This window comes from Dermacentor variabilis, chromosome 8, assembly GCF_050947875.1.
Source record: "Dermacentor variabilis isolate Ectoservices chromosome 8, ASM5094787v1, whole genome shotgun sequence".
Taxonomy (NCBI): Eukaryota; Metazoa; Arthropoda; class Arachnida; order Ixodida; family Ixodidae; genus Dermacentor; species Dermacentor variabilis.
In genome coordinates, this window is record NC_134575.1 from 38,437,691 (window position 1) to 38,449,323 (window position 11,633).

Consider the following 11,633-nt stretch of genomic DNA (forward strand, 5'->3'; position numbering starts at 1 on the left):
TCACGAGCTGCGCTGAAGCTCGCGTGGTCACTTCTTTCCGATTTGTTCTAATTGATGGTTCGTGCGGGAGCATTTCGTACGTGTATATCCGATAAATAAATAAATAAATAAATAAATAAATAAAAGTGAAATGCACTACACGCCCAACAAATATAAAATATATTAGAGACTTTTAGCCTGTCCGCTATTCCGGCAAACGGGGGCGGTTTGGGCGGATTGCCGGATTTGCGGGGCAGGAGTTGCCGGAGCGGTGCAGCCGCCTGGTGGCGTAGAGTTCAACCAGACAAACACAATGCTAAAACTGCAGTAATCCAGAATATCCTGCTTCGCTGCTGGTGCAAATTGTCGGCAGCGGCGTAATTGAGAACACGATTACGCCGCTGTCGAAAATTTGCACCAGCAGCTAAGCAGAATATAGCAATTAGCTTTGTGTTTGTGTAGTTGAGCTTTGCGCCACCTGCTGGCGCCACCAATCTGACCGATCACATTTACGCCCCCGCTCAACCGGCACACCGCGCTTGCTTGCCGGAATACCGGACACACTAAAATTCTCTATTTTAAATGGGAAAATACGGTAAGGAGCTTCCACAAGTATCACGAATTGTACTAACGTCTGGTTCGCCTAGCAAAAGCGATGGCGCGTTAGCCAACAACGCCGCGTCGGCCGCGCTCGCAGCTACAAAGATTACAGCGCTACATCGCTCTACCTGCAGTTATGGGCAGGTACAGTCCGGCGTCGGTCACGCTCACCAGGAGTATCGCATCATCGTATACTGTTCTGTGTATGTCTATACACAGAACAGGACAAAACGCCACTCGTATTGCCAAAAAAGTGGTCCAGATGCGCGCCGCCGATCGCCCGCCTAGTGATGTTCCGTACTTGAGAGAAGAAACTGCCGTTCGTAAGCATGAAAATTCCATATTTTCAGCAATTTTCCACGAATGACTGAAAAAAAAGTACCCCCAGATTTCTCTGCACATACGTGCCCACACAGATGTAAAAATGTATCTTGTCAACAACGGATGTTAGATGAAGAAACTCACGTTGAGAAACGTTACATGATTTAATCTCTACATTTTGGTGGGACAGTATAATGATGAGAACTTGATTTTCAACGTGACGTCCTGTTCGGTTCCGGACAAATCTTCCGCGTATTCGGAGCTTTAGCATCGACTATAATACCGACGCCCTTGACCTCTTTTTGATTCTGAATAGCTGAAGTTATCAAATATTGACGCAACACTTTGAAATTCAAGTTTAATTATACGAAGCAGGCCTTTCAGCTGTTTAACAATGCAGGCTAAAAGAATGAGAAAGGAAGATCGACTCAAAGAAAAGCCAGTGCACTGACAATTATATGCTGTCGATTGACGATATGATGTTTCGTCCGCTGGCCTAATTTCACTATCTACTCAATGAATCTAAGATTCTCTTTGATCCAACATCATGGCTGAATGTTCTCTGGACTGAAACATCACTGCGCCCATCCACACTAATGCGGCGACCATGCCGCCACCTATAACGCGATGTCGCAGCCGGTAGAACGCGTCATTCATGATGGCCAATGTATGGCAAACGTCGGCTCGTAGCGGCGCCCCCGCGGCGACGCCGGTTAGGAACATTACTCCACCTCAATTCTCATTTTCGATTTGCATAGGAGGGGGACAGCGCGAACGCAGTCCCCCACTACCAAAAATTGCATGCCCCATCTGCCCCAGTTTGGGGTAGTGGCAGGGGTCAGTACGGGCGCAGTGCAATGCCCGAACCTCACCCTGGGGACACCGCCTCGCTGATCACGGTAATCCCGGCACCAGGTAAGTATGCTCATCGCCGGTTTGGCTTCACCATCCCATCCTTCAAGACCGACTGTGCAACTCTGGTTATTCGCAGACTACTCGAATTACTTTTTTGTAAATGTACGATTTGGAAGCTAAATTTACAGTAAATTTGCATTTGCGTTCTTCTTCTCCGTATGTCCTTTAATTCGGCAGATTCTATACTTGCCGAAATAAGTCATAAGAGCATAAAAGTTGCATATACCATTTGCGTTGCCAACTGTTACGTCAAGGTTCACGTGGCTGCCTGGTGGTGGCGCAGCTCACCGCACCCTTTTGGCGCCATCGATTGCTGCAACGCTGCTCGGCGTACATTTTGCAGCGTTTCGTGTCGTCGATACTTCGCTTTGAGGAAGATAACTGTTGTGTGTTCTATTGGGCTGCTTCGCTTGAATAACTCGCACGCACTTGCACGCACAACACGGCTCGGCGGGGGGGGGGGGGGGAGGCATAATCTGGGATATTAGTCTGTACTGATCCGCGTGGATACGTGGACGTATAGCGGACGTAGCGCGCAGAACAAACGCTGGTGATCAGTTCTGTACTTTTCTTTAGATGAAGATTCTACCAGTGGGTGGACAGTCTGGCTAGTTTCAGTATTGGCAATGAAGCACTGACACTGGTAGCTAAAGTAAAATTCAATAACTTTAACGTGGCCCTGTCTTTTCAACCTACATAGCAATAAAATGAAGTAATGCAATTATGTGTAGGGATAAACTGTGCCTTTGGCTATTTTCTTTTTCGGCGTCTTATGTCTTTACTTTAGTCGCTTCATTTGTTGCGCCAAAGGGCGGCCCTTCCGCTCTTATCGCTTCGGCTGCCATTCTGTTCGTCTGCTCCCGCCGCTTCCTATGCACGTGAACGTTTTTTTCGTTCGCTCTGGAGTTAAAAATTACCTTCCTGTGCCCGCGAACGTACCTGCAATGCCGGAAAAAACTGAGGAGAGGGCACAAGGCGTGCTGTGGGTGGCTGTTTGGTATGGTGACTCGGGGATGAACAGCACGGCGAATTTTTTTCGTTTTCCCAGCGGACGAGAGGTAAGCACACTTTTTCTGCAGTCGTTATGAAGAAACAAGCGCTATGCTTATCAGAAGAGCTATGTAAAGGACGAAAGGAAACATCTTTGGCGAAGCGCATTTTTCTGCGGTGTTACAAGAAACTGAAGCTGTTGTTGACGGTTGCACAAGGACCGATTGATGCTGGGTGACGCGAATACGGAAATTTCCCTTCGGTGTATGTTAGCGGTTGCTCTTCATTTTTTGCATGTGTAGAAAACTTCCAGTTTATATCTGCCGAAGGTATTTGAATGCTTACTGCACAAACTGGTAACGCTGGAAACCATTCCGATGACCAGTTTCTTGTTGTGACATGCACACCTTTGAATTTTCATGAACACGGTAGAAGGCGAAAAGAAATCAAGTACGTAGCAGTCACCGTTTGCGTTTTAAATTACAAGTAGTTCGAGTTACCTGCGCGACGACTGAAGTTCGCGTCACTTTTCAGCCCGTGCCTTGGACAGAATTTTTTCGTCGCTTCTTCGTACTCTCAACCTTGGTTTCGCTTTTAGGTGTTCTTTAATCATGAACATGGGGTATCTTGTTCATTTTTTCAGATGTTACATATGGCGAAATTACGCTATACGTCCTGGCGGGGCTGACATGGGAGCAGACGTACAACGGCTACCAACTCTGCCCGGACCACTTCGTAAAAAAGAACTACCGGCCGAAACAAGACCGTTGTGGTCGGCTGAGCCGACTCTTGGGACCGGAAGAGCGGTCTCTGATCGATAAAGGTAAGGAAAACAAGTTGTTAGTAGTTGCGAATCTGTGCTTCTCTACTTCATTATTTTCGTACAGAAACCAATTGACAGGGCACGGTTCAAGTGCCAAGAGCATGGCGAGTGCTGTCTTTTCCACATCGTCTGCTACGGTGCCGGGAGCCATGCGACGTTACGCAGCGAGATTTGCTCCGTCTGCGCCAAGAAACTCGGTGTTTATCAGTTTCTCTTTATCGCTTGTTCGTGTGTGGTGCGCGATGTTACAGATGATAGGCTAAACTAATAAGCCGAACAGTAATCTCTGACAATGAGCGAATTCACGTTCGTAATCTCGCCGAGCTTTGTGCTATAGCATACGATACAGCGAAGATAGTTCTTGCCGCGCGCTGCAGTGTTCTCCCTACGTTTGCCGTTTTGTAGCAGAAACTCTTCCGGAGCAAAAATTCCAATGCCCACTCGTCCAGCAGCTTTAAACACTTGTTAGTTTTCCTAATATGCGTATTTTGCGGAACAATGAAGCCAAAGAAAATAAGACGCTCACTTACCTGCTCTTTGACAATATGAATAAAAAACTTTTGTCGATCAAGAAAACTAGCTCTAAAAAACTGATGCTTAGCACTCTCGGCCAGCTATCGAGAAACCAGCGATACTTAATATGATACATGAATATAGAGTAGCACTAAAACTTTAAAACATAGCGCAGACACCAGTAAACATCATAATCAACATGACTGGTCGCCGCTTTGTCACCGACCGAAAATTTTTTAGCGTCAACGGGGTAGCCGTGCTGCGTCGACCGGCACCATTCCACGCCTCTGCAAATTACTCCAGCACAATGCGATCTCATCACTGCATGCAATCCTTTAGGAGCAAGTAGCACTAAAACGGGATGCGTTACAAGAAGCCCCAAATGCGAGTGTGTGCGCCGACCACCGTGGTGCCAATGTTGGAAAGTATTCGCCTATAGCCTCCGAGATCAGGCGCCACGCGCCTTCTCTTTTCGGCCGTTGCGGCCGGTTACTCAGGTGGCGCCACCTGACGGCCCTATCGAGTCTTCTCGCGGAGTATAGTGTGCTCTAGAGAAACGAGATGGCGCTGTCGGCCTCCGCGCCATAGGTTGCCTCAAGCTAAAGTGCACGAATGCGAAACCATTACTCCGCTGCTATACTCTGCTGCCGTACGATCAGCCGTCGGAAATGCAACCGAGTGGTCGCTAATACCACATTCGTGCCGCGAAATCAGGCAAGATGTGTGCAATAGTTGGTTGTAAAAATCAGGGACTGAGATAACGAATGAGTCTGTGCTATAGATTCGCGGACCGCCGCTACCCGAGGACTTCGCGACGCTCGGCATTCCTCGAAGATTTAAAAAATATGTATTCATCCGCCAGCGTCGAATTGTTACTCAGAAGGATTTGGGTGCGAACTAGTTGGTACGGATCATTCGCATTTAAAACAGCGCCAAAAAACGTGGACAAGAGAAGACACAGGACGAGCGCTGACACATGACAGCGCTCGTCCTATGTCCTCCCTTGTTCGTGTTTCTTTATTTTTTGGCGCTGTTTTAAATATGATTGAATTGCTAACTTACAAAGAGAAGACTTGAAACCCGGAAGGTCGGCAAGAGTGGGGATACCGCTAGTTACACAGGGAGCAAGGGAGCAGCGCCGCTTTCTGGCACAGCATAAGCTTGACGCCTCGTATGCGACCGGAAACCGCGATTTTAGCCTCGAACACCGCTTCTTTTTCTAATGTCGCATGCCGTGGCAGCCGAAAGTAAGCATACAGATCGCGTCGTTCCCGACACGACATGTTCTCTCGAAATGGTTGTCGTTTGCAGTCGTCGGTACCTTTATTTCGACTATCAATAAATGGCTATTCGTCTGGCAAAATCCATGAACCTTGATGGGTCTTCTGTAGCCCTGCTTCTGTAAGTATAAACTTTAGTGACGTAGTGGCGCCGACGAAGGAAGCACGTATTTCAGTGCTCAGTCTTCACGGTACGTTAATTATTGAATTATGACGCGTACGCGTCTCGATCAAACCTTTTGTAGAGATCTAAATGAGGTCAACATAAAAGATAAAGATGTTAACGTGAACTTGTAAATTTATTGTGGATACGTTACTCATCAGTCTATGGTGTACTATACTGTACTAGGCTGCTCTCTGGTAATAGACTGAAAGCTGTGGCATTCTCACATGCAGCTCTGCATTGAAAGCTGATGAATTAGCTCGCAGTTTTTATTTTCAGTGACAATCGAGAAGCGCGGAAAAAATATATCTGCTATTCGTAACCATGCTGAATGACATTTTCCTAGCTGCTGGATTGTAGCACCTCTCCTAGCTGTTTCTTATGTCCATGCTTGTTTCCTTGCCCCACGAGCCCGAAAAATTCTATCAAACAACCAACTAGCACAAACTAATGTTTTGCTGTAGGGAAATATTTTTGAGGATATCCCCCCCCCTTTTTTTTTTGTCACAAGCAATGTTCCAGGAAAACTATATGGTGGCTCGGCAAACTTATGTAGTGGGCGTTTGCCAGCGCTTCATTTTTTTTTCTGTTTTTGTGGGAGTAGAGAGGAAGTCAGATTTACGCCTGCTCTACCACTCACGAATGATGAGCAAGCGCATGGGCTCTATGTTGAATCAGTGTGCCAAATCATGGGTCACGGACTACGCCGACAGCACACGAATGTTCGAAGCTGGAGGTGGATCCACGGAAGGAGTGAGTGATTAGCGATGATATGCGTTTGCAACAAGCCATTACAAAGCACCGAACAACTGCGTTCCAAGCCCTGGTACGCGGCGAGAACAAATGTATCGCAACTGAGCACACGCGCGAGTGATTAGGCTTAAGATAATCAATCGGATAGCAAGCGCATCGAGGATAGTTACTGAGTTAGAAACATCACGAGCGCTGCTTCAAAGTGATTGGCAAATAAAGAACAAAAAATGAATGCTATCAGCTTGATTTAATTCTGAAGCGGGAAGTTTGGACTGCGCGTGAAACATTTGTAGCTCCGCTTCTATAGTGCAGGCACAGTATATACTTCTCGCACCTTTTCGACGAAGCGTAACGAGCTCCGAAAGCGCTTACATGCAATCTGAAGCTGTTGCCTAAGCTTCGTGTCCCCCACGCAGACCCTGCCGACGGTATCCCTCCGAGAAAGAGGTTTGCCGAGCCGCACCGGAGGGCGTCATGCGTATCCATTGCGAACGCGGTGGCAATTAACAGAGGCTGTTGAGGCAAGCAATGGACGCGCTACCACGTGATCAAACATGGCGGCGCCCACGGTATCGTCTTGAAACGTGTCTATAGCTCGCCACATGCTTTGAGAAGATTTAGTGGCAGTCTACGGACACCGCAAGGGTGATGACCACCTTATTTCTACGCCTGACGAAAAAGTTGTCGAAAATTCCCCTGTGTTAAGGGGCATGTCTCAACAGCTAGCAGAAATTATCACTACACATGGTAATTTAAAGCGGGAACAAAAAAGAGTGACAAAGGTCTCTCACTTGTCGTAGACGTCGTCGACGGGGGGATAGTTGTGGTCGTAGTAGTAGTAGTAGTAGTCGTGGTGGTAGTAGTGGTAGTAGTAGTTGTGGTAGTGGTCGTCGTTGTTGTAGTAGTAGTAGTGGTCGTCGTTGTAGTAGTAGTAGTAGTAGTGGTCGTCGTTGTAGTAGTAGTAGTAGTAGTGGTCGTCGTCGTCGTGGTGGTGGTGGTAGTAGTCGTTGTAGTGGTTGTGGTGGTAGTTGTAGTAGTAGTGGTTGTGGTGGTAGTTGTAGTAGTAGTAGTCGTGGTAGTAGTTGTAGTCGTGGTGGTGGTAGTGGTTGTCGTCGTCGTTGTAGTAGTTGTAGGAGTCGTCGTTGGGGTTGGGGTAGTTGTCGCCACGGTTGTCGTGGTGGTAGTCGTCTTGCGCTTGACTTTGACCAACACTCGCCGCACGATCGGCTCTGGGGATGTGCACGAAAAAAACAAGAAAAAAACAAGCTGATGTGCAAATTTACAAATTACACAGCATACAAAGAAAACTTACACATGCAGTGAGAATGTATCTTTAATCCTGTGTTCCGATGTATTTTGAAGCCAAAAGGAAATAATAACGAATGGTTCAACTACCTTTCTGTGACGCCCGGTAAGAATGTATCTACTCCAGTACTACCGCCATACGAATCACTTGGGACAGTTCATTTTCTGGCACTGCTTATGTAGACATTTCCAGATAGCCTCTGTCACATTCTAAGTAACTGCATAGTGCAAAAATGAGGCAGGAAAATAAGAATTAAACTGCATAGTATCTTATAGACTCGGCGGCAGGCCTCGGCTCACGGAAAAAGAGTATCGTACGCCGCTCATTAAACGGGATGTTATAATTTATAAACGGAGTAGCATCAGAAGTCTGGCACACCACCGTTTAGCGCATTGCAACAGCATTGGCGGTGGCGTCTCCTTTACTATACTTGTGCCCATCAAAGTAAAATAAATTATGTGTGTAAACATGAGGTCATTTAACTCACGGTAGTCGCGCAACTTATAGATAACGTACACCATAAAAAACACAGCCTCAGTGACCGGGCACCGGCGATTTAAGAGACCACGGTGCGAGATCACGGAAGCCATGCTGGGACATGCACCCATGCACTGTACGCACCGGGTGGACGGATGAAGAACAGCAGCAACATCAGGAGTATCATGTACACGACCAGTAGGAACGCACAGAAGAGGTAGTGCTTGCGCTTCCTCTCCGTCCTCCTGAAAAGTTGTATACCTCTACTGTATTTCACTTTGAAGCCACCAGGTGCAAGTGCGGCGCTGCAATCGTTCAGAGATCGCCAGTCACTATTCTGGACACAATGTGATTGGCTGAGAAGGTAACTACGCCCTGTCTTATAGACGCCAAGTTGGCGGACTTTGGCATCATAGGAATTTGACTATTCGCAGTATAGTACCCTGTCTGTGCGCATTATTTTATCTGTTTTATTTAACAATACTGCGATCGATCTGCACAGATCCATACGGAAAGTGTCTTGCAAGAGAATGTACATGAGCCCGAAAAAAGAATATCGCAAATGATGCGGCTTTAGCCGCCGCAGACCAGTGCATAACGGCACGCCTATTACTAGCCAATTCGTTTTATAGTAAAAAATATTCATTTGTAGGCCACACTTCAGTTGTTGTTCATGGCTGGGCGGCGCGAACGCAGAGCGTGGCCACGTGACACGTACTCCTCCCGTCGCCGACGACCGTGGCACTGGCAGAGCGCCGAACACGCAGTGCAAAGCGACAAACTTATGTGCTTCCTGTGCCACAGTGAGCAGAACAAACAGATGACAGATAACTGCCGCTTCGCCATTACAGACTCTGTATAGGCCGAAGTTTAAGCGGCACTTTTGCACAGCGGCGAAGCACGTCGTCCTACGTATAGTACCTAGACAATTAAACGCGCATTAGAGGCTCAAAAGTCTCCAGCAAAAGTCCCCATATAGTGCCAATATATTCTAGGCACTATAGTCCCCAGATGTCGCTCTCCCTCTCTCTCTCTAAACTCGCGCATGCGCACGACGGTCGGGCAAATCCGGAAACGGAGCTCTCATTCGGTGAGCTTACCTTCGTAGGGCGGCCTGCTCGCGTGTAATCCTGTAGAGCGGGGGTATAGCGGTCAACAACCGCCTGATGTCTACGTCCACCTCACCCTCGTCGACGTCCGGCTCTTCGCCTGGCTCGCGGTGGAACGTGGCCCTGATCGTGGAGGCCGGCTCGGATGTCGAATGCGGCGTCTCCGCGGCTCCCGCATTAGAGCTGGCGGCACGCTGCGCGTTGTCAACGTGGTGTCATCGTCGTCGTCGCCGTCGTCATCGCCGCATATTTGCCGACATCGTCACACCTCACGTGCTCGAGCAATGCCTCCTTTACTAAATGCCCGCCGCGTTGCTCACGTTCCCATTGTAGCGGCGGTTCCCTTAGTTGAAGTTAGTTCAGCATAAATTCAGTTAGGCGGCGCTCGTTGCCTTTTCAACTTCCGGCGGATGTGGCAGCGGCGGCTGAATGCATCCGCCAGCGCGTTATATGCGCGGGCGTCTGTTAGCGAGCGTTATCGCGGGCCTCCGAGGCGGTGACAGATGCCACGTAAATCTCAGAGGCCGCAGCACGTGATTGCAAGTTGTAGGCGTTCGCCATGAGAGGCGCTCGTTTTTTTTTTTTTTTTTTTTTTTTGCGGAGGAGAGAAAAGGGAGAGGTCCCAGAACCAAGCTACCGGACTACGCGGCAGGCATCTAGTAAAGGAGGCATTGGCTCGAGCTTCTCCGTCCGACAGGGGTCGAACGAAAGAACCCTTAGCCCCGGAACCAACGTTTCGACGAGATGATTCGTCTTCGATGGAGCTGTATTAGCGAAAGCTTTCCGCTTCCCTCGCCACTCATTCTTGCACAGGTAGAGTAAAACTGACGCGAGGAAATGAAGGAGACGGAAGAGAAAGAGACGCACACGCCCCAGGGTTTTTCCCTAGGAATCAAATTAGGGGGTTGGGGGAGGAGAAAGGTGTGCCTAAATTTCTAGGGGGGCCGTGCAGAGGCTGGGAGGAGGAGTGGTAATTGTTAATGTGGAAAAATTAAATGGCTCAAGAGGCGGATAATTCGGCCTTGTCGGCGTTGCGAAACAATGGTCCAAAAAGGCTACGAACCCTCCACCCTTGGTGGGAGTCGAACCTGTTACCTTTGGTGTTAAGCCTACGAACCCTCCAAATTTGGTCCATCTTCGGTCACGTACCTTTTCCTTCTCACAAAGCTAAAGTCCCCGTGGCCTGACGGAGGCTCTTGCTACTGTTGACGTTTGTTGTGACGTTGTGACATCATTGGTGACGTTGACAGGTACGTTTTAACTTTGATATAGGCATGTTTACATGCGTTGTACGCACATTTCCTGACATACTTTCTTCGTGCGCGTTGCACACTAAAAAAATAATTGACCTGAATTATACGTCTCCCAAATTTGAAAAGCAACACAAAACGATGCGTAAACAAAAATCACTCCTCTTTGCCTCCACCGGGACGTGACATCTGCCAGCTCACCTCGTTTCACTAGTACAGCTGAATCAGGATCCGCAGTCATTAAAAAAAAGCACTTCCGCTAGAAGTGCTGGTAACAGAAAATTCCAGCCATTTGTGATGCTGGACATATTATTGGGCGAGGGGCGATTAGCCAATGGCAAAAAACGCATACGAACGAAAAGCTTCGTGAATTCAGCCCCAGGTACCTATTCCATTTGGTTACTTATCAAGCGGGGTTAACCTCCCTATCTTTCATTTATCATTTGCTCTCTCTCTCTCTCTCTCACTATATATATATTGTGACCAAGTTGTCGCGGCAGTACCCCCCTCCTTACCGCATCGGGCCGATGCGTGAGGAAGTACGGGTTGCTGTAGGCTCTCAAGTTTTTTTTTGTTGTTGTTCATGACCTTTCCTGGTAGGGCTTCATGCGGACAACATGCACAACTTCCGCAGATTTGCGCCGTCTTAGGCTCTTGTGTCCAGCGGATTTCACTTCGTAAGTGACGTCGCTTATACGACGAAGTATTTCGTAAGGGCCGAAGTCTCGGCACAGAAGCTTTTCAGACAGTCCACGGCGCTGCACAGGGGTCCATACCCACACCCTGTCACCGGGCTGATAATGAGCTTCACTACGGCGCTGGTTGTACCGGCTGGAGTCGATGCGTTGTTGGCGGTGTATTCGGTACCTTGCCCTCTGCCGTGCCTCCTCGGCTCTTTGAAAGAAACCATCGAGGTCAGATGAGTTATTGTTTTCTTCATCTAATGGCAACATAGCATCCAAAGTTGTGGTTACTGCTCGGCCGAATACAAGTTCAAAGGGAGCGACTCGTGTTGTTTCTTGAGCGGCCGTATTATATGCGGAGGTGATGTACGGCAAAATTTCGTCCCACAGCCTATCCTCAACGTCGACATACATCGAAAGCATGTCAGTCATTGTTCTGTTGAGGCGTTCAGTTAAACCGTTTATCTGAGG

General features: G+C 48.2%; 1 non-coding gene across 1 annotated transcript; it reads right to left on the minus strand.

Moving 5' to 3' along the window:
* Positions 1 to 1,659: 1,659 nt before the first annotated feature.
* On the minus strand, positions 1,660 to 1,823 carry LOC142591730 (U1 spliceosomal RNA). Its single transcript, XR_012830495.1, has one exon. It is a non-coding gene; the product is annotated as a U1 spliceosomal RNA (small nuclear RNA).
* Between the last annotated feature and the right edge of the window lie 9,810 nt (positions 1,824 to 11,633).